Source organism: Vombatus ursinus, unplaced genomic scaffold (genome assembly GCF_900497805.2).
Source record: "Vombatus ursinus unplaced genomic scaffold, bare-nosed wombat genome assembly UNPS02014832.1, whole genome shotgun sequence".
In the NCBI taxonomy this organism is placed as follows: Eukaryota; Metazoa; Chordata; class Mammalia; order Diprotodontia; family Vombatidae; genus Vombatus; species Vombatus ursinus.
This window is the reverse complement of record NW_020954610.1, coordinates 72,495,949-72,506,957: the sequence shown is the minus strand read 5'-3', so window position 1 is coordinate 72,506,957 and position 11,009 is coordinate 72,495,949. Positions and strand designations below refer to the sequence as shown.

The 11,009-nt window shown below is 38.1% G+C and overlaps 1 protein-coding gene across 2 annotated transcripts in view; it reads left to right on the top strand.

Annotated features, from left to right (window-relative positions):
• The first annotated feature begins 10,244 nt into the window (after nucleotides 1-10,244).
• The window catches only part of LOC114025942 (centrosomal protein of 78 kDa-like), a 39,013-nt gene continuing 38,248 nt past the window's right edge, over nucleotides 10,245-11,009 (top strand). For both annotated transcript variants that reach the window (XM_027839478.1, XM_027839477.1), the window contains exon 1: nucleotides 10,245-10,381. The gene's annotated coding sequence lies outside the window, so the exon portion shown is untranslated. The remainder of the gene's footprint in view (nucleotides 10,382-11,009) is intronic.

The window sequence follows — 11,009 nt, the reverse complement described above, 5'->3', positions numbered from 1 at the left end:
AAAGGAATAATATAAAGAATGTGGTTAAAGGATACGAATAATTTTCAAAATAAGAAACACAAGTTGTCAACAACCACTTGAAAAAAATGTTTCAAATCAATAATAAGACATGTAAGTGAAGACAATTTTGAAGTTTTATTTCATACCCAGAAAATTGTAAGAGTTGAAAGAAGTAGTTAACAGTGGAGAAGCTGTGGGAAGACAGAGACACTAATACACTGTTAGTGGAGCTATTGATTGGTCAAATCATTCTGAAAAATTATTTGGAATTATATGAAAAATCACTAAAATGTTTATACTTCTTGATCCAGTAGTCATACTACTAAGCATATATTTCAAAGACAGAAAGAAAGTTCCCACATATTATATACCAATATATTCTTAGCATTACTTTTGGTGGTAGCAAAAACCTAGGTACAAAGAGAATAACAATAGCTTGGGGAACAGCTGAACAAATTATGGTACATGGGTGCAATGAAATACTATGATACCATAAGAAATGAGTGAATGCAAAGCAGTCAGAGAAACATGGGAAAATTCATTTGAACTGATGCACAGCAATATAAGCAGAACCATGAGAACAATAAACCCAAAGACTACAAGAATATAAAGGAAAAGAACACTATAACGCAGTTAAATTTAGATTAACCACAATGACCAATCTTGGTCCCCAAGAACAGAAGATGAGAAACACTTTCTATAGTCTCAGTAGGGAAACTACAGGTACAAAAAGATGCATTTGTTCTAAGTTGGGGTGGTTTTGTTGATTGGTTTCACTTAGCTGGTCTTTTTTGCTGTTGATGTAAGGGAAGGCTCATCAAAGATATATTAAAATATATTAAAAATGACTGGTGTGAAAAATGGAAGGCATTAATAAAAACTTTAAAAAATAAAATGCATATTTAAAAAGTTGTTAGGCTAGAAACTTTTAACCAAACAATTACTTACATGGCTTTTGTGTGTATGCCCTATCAAATCTTGCCTTGATCTTCCATAGATTTCCTTTGAGTGTCAAACTTAACCATTTTATTGACTTCAATCCCAGATTAAATTTTTTATTACCTGCTAATGACTTGGAATAATATGTTTTTGATTCCTGTTTATTCTTTCCTTATCTTCTTGCTAATGACCTAATACTGATGGATGAGTTTGATTCTTGCTTCCCCTGAAAACCATGGACCCTGACAGGATGAACAGATTGGCAAAGATAACAATATTACAGAAAACCAAGACAAAGCAGAACTACTCAATTTTGGCGGGGGGGGGGGGGGCTCGGCAATGGGTTTCAGTGACTTGCCCAGGGTCCCACAGCTAGTAAATGTTAAATGTCTGAGGGTGGATTTGAACTCAGGTCCTCCTGACTCTAGGGCCAGTGCTCTAACCACTGCACCACTTAGCTGCCCCTAGAACTACTGAATTCTTGTTTCTGCCTTTTTTGTGCCAAAAAAGAACGATTGAACAAAATATGTTAATAGAGACTTAAAGCCAGGAAAAGTAAGATAGCACTTTATTGCTCTCCATGAGTTCAAGTCCCTGGGACTGAACAAACCACATTCTGGGTACTGAAAGCACTCTCAGATTTAATTGTTGAGATTCATTCACTGACTTAAAAAACTGGAGAATTAACAGGGAATAACGGGGAAAGGAATAAATATTTGTACAGTGCCTACCATGTGCCAGGCTCTGTGCTAAGCACATTTTAAAAATACAAATATTATCACATTTGATCCTCACAACAAATTTGTTACGTTAGTAGACACTATTATTATTTCCATTTTGCAGTTGAGGAAACTGAGGTTAAGGGACTTGCCCAGGGTTACATAACTAGCAAATGCCCTGAGGTCATATTTGAATTCAGGTCTTCCTGAGGCTCAGTGCCCTATTCACTGATCCCATCTTGCTGCCTCTGACGGGAGAGGTGCCACAAGATTGAGGAAAAGCAAATACCTCAATTTAAAGAAAAATCAAAATTGGCAAAATTTTGGCCAAAATTCAAGAATTTACTTTATATATTGTCTCCCCAATTAGATTATGAGCTCCTTGAGAGAAAGGACTCTCTTTTCCTATATGTATTCTCTATACTTAGTACAGTGCTTGGCACAGAGCAAGCACTTAAGAAATGCTTTTTCATTCATTCATTTATTCATTCATTCATTCATTCATTCATCCATTTGTTAAAGGGAAAGTTTATGAGTGCTTAGGAAGGTAAATGATGATCAGAAGGAGCCAGCATAGCTTCATCAAGAGCAAGACATGCCCATTGTTTTGGGGAACAATTCCCCAAAAAGAGATGAGAAAATGTACCTCCTTCCTTTCTTGGTGGAAATGGGGAATTACAGGTGTAAAACATTTTATAGTCTGTCAGACTGAAAACATTGTATAGTCTGTCAGACTGAAATAATGTGCTGCTTAGTTTTGTAAAATTGCCTTTTTTTCTCAATTTATTCTTTATCCCAAGGGATGGCCCCCAGGGTAGGAGAGGTTTATATTTAGAAATCAATGTGCTGTAAAAACAAATGATAGCAACAAAATTTAATTAAAAAAATATGGAATATTCAGAGAAACATGGGAACACTTCTATGAACTGATGTATAGCAAAGCAAGTAGATCTATAGAAACAATATATGTAATTGCAACAATGAAACAGAAAGAACTATAAAAACAAAACTGAATGCTATGTAATTATGATGATCACACTTGGAGAAGAGTTACAAAAATGCATCTCCTTTTTTCATGACAGAGGTGGGAAGCTATGGGTGTGGAATATTGTATAGGCTATCAAATGTAGCTAATGTATTGGCTGGTTGTGCTTAGCTTTTTAACTCTTTTTTAAACCACTGATACAAGAGCAGGCTTGCTGGACAGTTGGGAAGGGATATATTAAAAAATAAATGTAATACTAAAACATAAGGTATCAATTTATTAAAAGATTAAAAATAAAGAACAGGTCATGCCATACTAACTTCACTTGGCAAATGCCCCATTCATTAAAGGAAAAGTTTGTGAATATTTAAAAAAACAAATAATGATTACAAGGAACCAGGATGGCTTCATAAAGAACAGATTGTGTCAGACCAACCTTATTTGAGAGCTTTCTAAAATTTTGTAGATAGACATTGGATATCCAGATTTAACAAAGCATTTACCCAAATCTTGCATTTTAGAATTTATGGACAAGACTGAGAGGTATAGACTAGATATTAGGACAGTATGGTTAGCTAGATTTGGGATTAGCTGAATGAACAGAAGCAAAGAGTATTTACTAATGGGTCATTGTTGACTTGGGGGTAGTGTACTATATTGGGGTGCCTTGGGGAGCTGTCCTTTACTTTGGGCTCTTTAAGTTTTATCACTACTTAGACAAAAGCATAAATGACACGTTTATCAAATCTTCAGGGGACACAAAGCTGTATGTAATAATTAACACTTAGATGACAGTATTGATTCCAAAAGATCAAAAAGTGATAGACCAAATCTATTGGATGAAATGTAATACTGATAAAAGTCCTACACTTAGGTTGAAAAAACAACCACATAATTACAGAATGGAGGAAGCATGGCTAGACGTAGGAACTTAGGGAAGATCCTGGATTCAGGGCTGGAAGGGACCTATGAGATCAACTAATCCAATGCCCTTTATTTTACATATGAGGAAACTGAGGTGCAGAGAGGATAAGCAACTTAAGGTCACACAAGTGGTAAAACCAAAATTCGATCCTACTTCTTCCACATCAACTTCAGAGCTCTTTCCCCTGCACTAGACTGCTAACAAATTGCTAGGAACATGGAAAGAAAGGATTCTTGTTCAGTTAACAGATTGCCCTATATTGCCTTTGAGGTGTGTTTCAACTCTTGGACTCCATAAATAACAGAATTATTTTCCTTGCCAGATAAGTGGGCAATTGATCTATTTCCAAAAAAAACCTCATCTTTAAAAAGTTAATCTTTTCTCTAGCAACATGAAGCTGAAATTAGAAGCTTCACATTTCTTGATGTGTTGAAAATTCCTGTATTTACTATGATGACATACTACCTCCCTGAATATAGAGAAGTCAACTTTTGGAATTATTCCAATGGCAATCAACACTGCAATAAGAATTAAAACAAATAAATTATTTAGTTGGATTTGTCTATTAATTTAAAACAATTTCCTTGCTCAAAAACTATGATGGCTGCCTAGTACTTATTATCAGGTTCAGGTAATAGTCATACTTCAATTTTAACGGATTCACAATCTCCATGCCATGGCTCTATGGATTCACTGATGCAGATTACAATCCATTCATGACTCCTCATCCTGTACACAATTCCTGTTCATATTTTCCCATAAATGCTCCATAGAGTCAATGCACTAGAGGCCTTTCTTGAAGTCTTTTCATATTATATAGGTATCATTTCAGCACAGGGATCTGATATTCCTTGCTCTTGCTGTGTGACTAAGCCCACAACTTTGTTCAATTACACATTTCCTTTATGACATCACAATCTCTTGACATGCTCTATATTGACCTCTAGGTCACTTGGAATTTTTTTTTGATTCTTTGGAAAGTGTTGTATTCCATGATCAGCAAGCATATGGAATCATTGCAAGAATATTGGTTTTGAAAAGATTTTTTTTCCATCAAGGTACAGCTTGGGATCATCAAGAGTGTTATATAATTCCCCAAATGCAACACAATCAATTCCCCTTATCCTATTCTGATCTCAGTGGTTGTCTATCTATTGTACATATCTAACATATATACATGTTGAGAAACTAATTCAATAGGATTCCTATGCAACTACATATCATAATCTGTGCAATATACATTTGTCACCCACTTAGTTTTCCTATGTAGACGATTAGACTTGACTCTTTTGAGTAGCTATAGAGTCACTTTAGTATTTATTGCAATTCAACAAGCCTTAATTAAGCTCCTTCTATGTTCAAGGCATTATTCTAAGTATTAGTGATACAAATTCAAAACAAAAACAAAATTCTCTTCCCTCAAGAAACACATTCTGAAGCCTTTTGAGAGGTCTGAGGCTTGACTCAATCAATGTTTCTAAACAGGAATATTTGGAAAACCTCACAATCTCCAGGAAATCTCACTTCCATTAGGATATTGCATAGGATAACATCCATGATGTCTACACGTTCAAAGTGATTTAATTCAATCCATGATGTCATCATGACAGCATCATGAGTACTCATCTGACTGTTTATGCCTTACTTTAAGATTGATGAGCATAATAGTGTTGAATAAAGCTACATCTGCATTTATAAAGAAACCTATATGTTCTTCACAAATGTATGCTGGGGTAGAAACTTCAAAGCTATATTTTTCTCCTTATGGATTCTCTATGGGGAGTTTATTGGAGGATATGTACATCTATACTGCAATGTGGTGATGGCATATTCTTTGTATCTGTTCCCTTCTTATCCTATGTGATTAAAAGATAAGACTGACCCTGATTGTCATTGTTGGAAGGAGTAGCCACAGAAATGAGATAACAGATCTATTGAAATACCAAAGAAATGTGTGGTAGAAAAATTAATTATAATAATAACTTACCATCCCAGTTCACAGGCCCCAGGTTGAGTACCCATGCTCTAGGGGAAAACACATAATTTTCTGTTTAGCATTTAGAGCCCTTCACAAACTGGCTCCAACAAGTCTTTATTAGACTGATTTCAAATCACATATTTAATGTTCCTTTTATGTATTTTACGTACCAGACAACCTGGCTTGCGTGCCATTCTCTGCAGACAATATTCTATCTCCTACTTCTTTTGCACACGCTGTTTCCTATGCCTGGAATGTTCTGCATCTTTTATCTTGGAAGCCTTACTTCCTTCCCTTCAAAACTTAACTCAAAAGCCACATCATACCTGAAGCATTTCCTGAGCCACTCCCTACCCCCGTAGTTAATGTTCTTCCCCTGCTCTGAATTTGCGTTGCATGTGTTTTTATTTATGTATCTGTATGATTTTATGTGTCTATATCCATACTGTCATGTCTGCTCTCCCTCTCCCTCTAGACTGTAAGTTCTTTGAGAGTAGGTATTGATTCCTTTTTGTCTATTTATCTGAAATCCCAAAACTATGCCTAGCATATACTCGATGCTTACTAAATGCTTGCTGAATTATTTTTTCATCATTTAGACAAAATGTGAGAGTTTAAATGGTGACACTTTTATTCATTTAATGTGAAATTGCAGGAAATTTATGATAAGAGTTGTGGAACTAATGCAAAATGAAGAAATGATTGCATGACTGTGTAGTATTCAAGATGTGGCCCCTGGAAAACCCCAGTCCACAAACTGAAGCAGTCATTAAACAACAATAACAATCTGCATTTGGATCCCACTTTGTAGATTTCCAGGCATCTTTTATAATCATTTTGTCTTCTAATAAGTGAGATGCCATCAAAAGAGTATTGAAGAAGTGGTCTATGCACAAGGAAACCTAAGTTCAAGCTCTGGTTCTATAACAAACTAGCTATAAGGTCTTAGGCAAAGTCATTTATCTGCTCTGAGCTTCAGTTTCTTCATTTGCAAAATAAGGATAACAACCCCTTTCCTTTCTATTTCACCATGCTGTTTGTTGTAAGAATCAGCTGAGAACTAATTACTATCAAAAAGTTATATAAATTATAAAGAAGTATGTGATTATGATTATTATTCAAACATGATAATAATCATGATAAGTAGGTATAAACTAAATAGAATTATATAATTCTTATTTAATATTTTATTTTTTATCCAAATTACATGTAAAAACAATTTTAACATTCTTTTTTTTAAATTTTTGAGTTTCAAATTCTCTCCCTTTCTTTCCCCCTCCATTGAGAAAGCAAGCAATTTGACATAGGTTACACATCTGCAGTCATGCAAAACACGTTTTGACACTTACTAGCTGTGTGACTCTGGACAAGTCACTTAACCCTGATTGCCTCATGCCAAAACAAACAAACAAACAAAAACTCCAAGAAAAATAAAGAAAGTATGTGGTTCCTCCTATTGGTTCTAATTTTTCTTTATAACATGACTAGCGTGAAAATATATTTAATAGAAATGTATATGTAGAGCCTATATCAGATTGCATGCAGTCTTGGGGAAGGAGGTGGGGAGAGAAGTAGAAAAGGAGGGGGAGAAAATTTAAAACTCAAAAGCCTACAGAAGTGAATGTTGAAAACTAAAAATAAATTAATAAAAAAATTAGAAAAATAAAGAAAAATAAAAAACATAAAGAAAGAGTATCATTGATCTGCATTCAGGTTGCACCAGCTCTTTCTCTGGAGATGGACAGCACCTTTCATCATAAGTCCTACAGAATTGTCTTAGATCATCGCATTGCTGATAATAGCTAAGTTATTCATAGTATATCATCATACAATATTGCTGTTACTATATACAATGTTCTTCTGGTTCTGCTCATTTCACTTTGCATCAGTTCATGTAAGTCTTTCCATGTCTTTCTGGGAGCATCCTGCTCATCATTTCTTAAAGCACAATGATATTCCATCACAATCATATACAAAAACTTGTTTGGCTATTCCCCAACTGATGGACATCCCCTCAATTTCCAATTCTTTGCCACAACTAAAAGAGTTGCTATAAATATTTTTGTACACATAGGTCCTTCTCTTTTTCGTTTTTTATCTCTTTGGGATACAGACCTAGTAATGGTATTGCGTGGTCAAAGAGTACGCATGATTTTATAGTGCTTTGGGTAGTTTCTCTCCAGAATGGTTGAATCAGCATATAACTTCACCAACAGTACATTAGTATTTTAATTTTTTCCACATCCTCTCCAACATTTGTCATTTTCCTTTTCTGTCATATTAGCCAGTCTGACAGGTGTGAGGTAGTAGCTATTGTAATTCGCATTTCTCCAATCAATAGTGAGTTAGACTATTTTTAAAATGTGAATAGCTGTGATTACTTTGTCTGAAAACTGCTATCCTTTGACCACTTATCAATTGAGGAATGGCTCTGATTTCTATAAACTTGATTCAGTTTTCTATGTTTGAGAAACTCTGTAAATTTTTTTCGCAGTAATGATTACCAAATATGTTATTTCTCTCCATCCTATTTCCCCCTGTTTATCCTACTCTTTCCTTTTATCCTCAAAAGTGTTTTGCTTCTGACTTTTACCTCCCCCAAACTGCCCTCCTTTCTATCAGCTCCCCTCTCTTCTCCTATCCTCTTCCCTTCCTACTTTCCTGTGTGGTAAGATCACCCAACTGAGTTTGTATATTATTCCCTCTTTGAGCCAATTCTGATGAGAGTAAGGTTCATGTGTTCCCCTCCCTACCTTCCCCATTTTCCCTTCCATTATAAAATCTCTTTCAGGACTCTTTTATGTCAGATAATTTATCCCATTCTATCTCTCCCTTTCTCCTTCTCCCAGTGCATTCTTCTTTCTTATCCCTTAATTTTATTTTTTTAGATAATCATACCATCATATTCAACTCACGCTTCTGCTTTCTATCTACGTTTACTCCTTCTAACTGCTCTAATAATGAGAAAATTTTTAGGGGTTGTAAATATCATTTTACCATGTAGGAATATAAACAGTTTAACCTTATCAATCCATTATGATTTCTCTTTCCTCTTTACCTTTTTATGCTTCTTTTGCATCTTGTATATGAAAGTCAAATTTTCAGGTCTGGTTTTTTCATCAGGAATACTTCAAAAGTTCTCTATTTCACTGAATGTCAATTTTTTTCCCCTGAAGTATTATTTTTGGTGGGTAGGTGATTGATTGTAGCTTAGCTCTGTTGCCCTATCTGCTTCCTTAAATATTATTAGTCTAAAGGATGACGTAATATTAAGATTCAAGCTAAATTCCTGATCACTATTTCTTATTGGAGAAGGGAGGCCCCCAAGCAAAATATCCAAATCGACTTCTTTCCCATCAAATACCAGTTCACAATGGGCATACATAGTAAATAGCAAAGAAACTAATTTATCTAAATTGATAGAAAAATAGAGATCAGAGAAAGTATATGTATGAGAATATATATCTATATCTAATTTGTGTCTATATATCTCCCAGACAATACAAATTGAAGGAGTTCTCCCATTGGGAGCAAGATAATTCACTCAACCAAGAGAGTCCCTGATCTCATCCAAGGGGAAATTCTCCAAAATCTCTAGCATAGCAAGCTGAGAATAAGGACAGGATTGACTTCTACTTGTTTTTTTTTCTTCAGCAACCTGAAGAGTTGTTGGTATGGCCATCATCTCTCTTAAAGCAGGGAAGCCAGAAATACTGAAGATGCTGATGAGACGGCATGTCTTCTCTCCCAAGTTCACTGATTTCATTCAGCCCCTCATGCAGGGCTTGGCCATTGAACTCCACCAATGAAGAGAGAGTCCCATACCAGTTAGCTTTGGGGTCACTATATGATGTAAGTGGAAGGTAATCTTGGAGAAGAAAGGCAAAGAGAAGACCAGAAAAGGCCTCCTGCAGAAGGTGGGATGTAGACTGAATCCTGAAGGAAATCAGGAAAACCAGGAGGGGGAGGGGAGGGGGGTGTGAGCATTCCAGGTGTGAGGAACAGACAATGAAAAGGCACAGTCAGGAGATGAATCGTCCTGTACGAGAAACTGCAAGGCCAGTGTCTCTGGACCATACAGCGAGTGGATAGGAGTCAAGTGCAAGAAAACCGGAGGAGTTGGAAGGGGCCAGATGGTGAAGGGCTTCAAACGCTAGAGAATTTTATATTTGATCCAGGAAGTCAGGGGTCACTGAAGCTCGGGGTGAGCGTGCGTGGCATGGTCAGCCCCGCCCTCGAGCTTTAGGAAAATCTCTTTGACAGCTCAGGAGTCTACCCTAGGTGACTAGAGAAGGGGTGCGGTCCGCTGGAAAAGGGAGCTGGTTTCATACATTCTTCCTTGCAACTGCTGAATGAAGGACTCTTTTCTCCCTGCGTGCCTTACGTCACTTAAGCCCTCTGGCCCTCAGTTTCCTCAAGTGCAGAAGGGAAGAGTGTGGACTAGATCACCTTTAAGGGCCCTCAGAAGCCCAAGTCTTGGATTCCCCGAGCCGATTTCCAGAGCTCACGTTCCGTGACTGAGGCAGTGAGGAGCGCGGAGAAATCCTGAAAACCCGCCGAGGTCCAGCAGCCAATCCTGTGAAGGCGAACGGCCTGGCCCCGCCCCCTCCCGGCGCCCCGCGGGCGGTGGCGACGCGCTGGCGTAACGGCCTGCGTGGGGACGCTCGCTCGCTGTCGGCGTCGGTGCTACCTTTCCGGGTTACACCAAACAGAAGCGGTGCGCTGGGCGGCGCCGACCTGTGGAGGACAATGCGGCGGCAGCTAACGGCGGGACCTCGGCGGAGCGCCGGATTGAAAGACATGTAGCTGGGGGTCAACGTTCTTCAACCGAAGAGGTGAACGGCGCGGAGCACGGGGGATGGGTGAGGGAATAGATCGAGTCTGAGGAGCTAAACGGCGGCGGCAGCAGCCGCGGGACCGTGGCGCCTCCCCGCCCTGGGCCGCCTGCGCCTCGCCTCCCCCGTGGCGGCGGCTCCCGCTCCTCCTGCGCTTCCTCCTGCGCTGCTTGCCTTAGTGTGTGTGTGTGTGTAGATTTGATCTGCTTTTCGGTGTAAAGGGGGTTCGTGATAAACAGTACTCCACCCAGAGACTAGGGGGGAACTTGATTCCAACTGCTACCCTAAGCGTTCTGGGAACAACTTCCCCGCCCCCTGCCTCTGCATACACATGCACACATCGAATTATTCATATATGTGTGCATATCTGTTTTTCAGTGTAAAGGAAGTTCATAAATAGCATACCAGCCAGAGGCCTGGGAGAAGAGCAAATTCCAGTTGCAGTCCTAGCGTCTTGCAAGCAACCCCACCTCCCACATCCCTTTAAAAAAAAAAACTACTTTTCGTTGTAAAGAGAGTTCTTTATAAAGCACCAGCCAGAGATGTGGGGGAGATAACTGATTCCAACTACTGCCCTAACATCCTGCAAACCCCGCCAAAAACATCTTTTTTAAAAATCTGCTTTTCT